General features: G+C 59.1%; 1 protein-coding gene across 1 annotated transcript in view; it reads left to right on the forward strand.

The window, feature by feature from the left end:
- The window catches only part of PIGS (phosphatidylinositol glycan anchor biosynthesis, class S), a gene marked incomplete at its 5' end in the record, with an annotated part of 3,658 nt that overhangs the window by 1,305 nt on the left and 2,099 nt on the right, over nucleotides 1-254 (forward strand). The window lies entirely within an intron of this gene.

The raw sequence follows: 254 nt of genomic DNA on the forward strand, positions 1-254 counted from the left end.
CAGCATCTCTTCCTTTGGGACAGCAGACCCTGAGGTCTTCCGTTTGCCTGTGGCAGTTGCTCTGGCCCAGAGTTTGTGCTGTGATTGCTGTGTTGGGGCACTTGTGTGTTACCTCACATCAGGGCAGGGAGGACTGGGTCAGGTGCTGGCGCTCTTGGGAGCTCTGTTGTGCCCATGTGCCTGACCCTGGCATCAGGAGGCAGTGGCTGTGCTGGTGCCTCACAGGCTGTGGGTCCTCCACAGGGTATGAGATC

This window comes from Acanthisitta chloris, unplaced genomic scaffold (genome assembly GCF_000695815.1).
Source record: "Acanthisitta chloris isolate BGI_N310 unplaced genomic scaffold, ASM69581v1 scaffold36176, whole genome shotgun sequence".
Lineage (NCBI taxonomy): Eukaryota > Metazoa > Chordata > Aves > Passeriformes > Acanthisittidae > Acanthisitta > Acanthisitta chloris.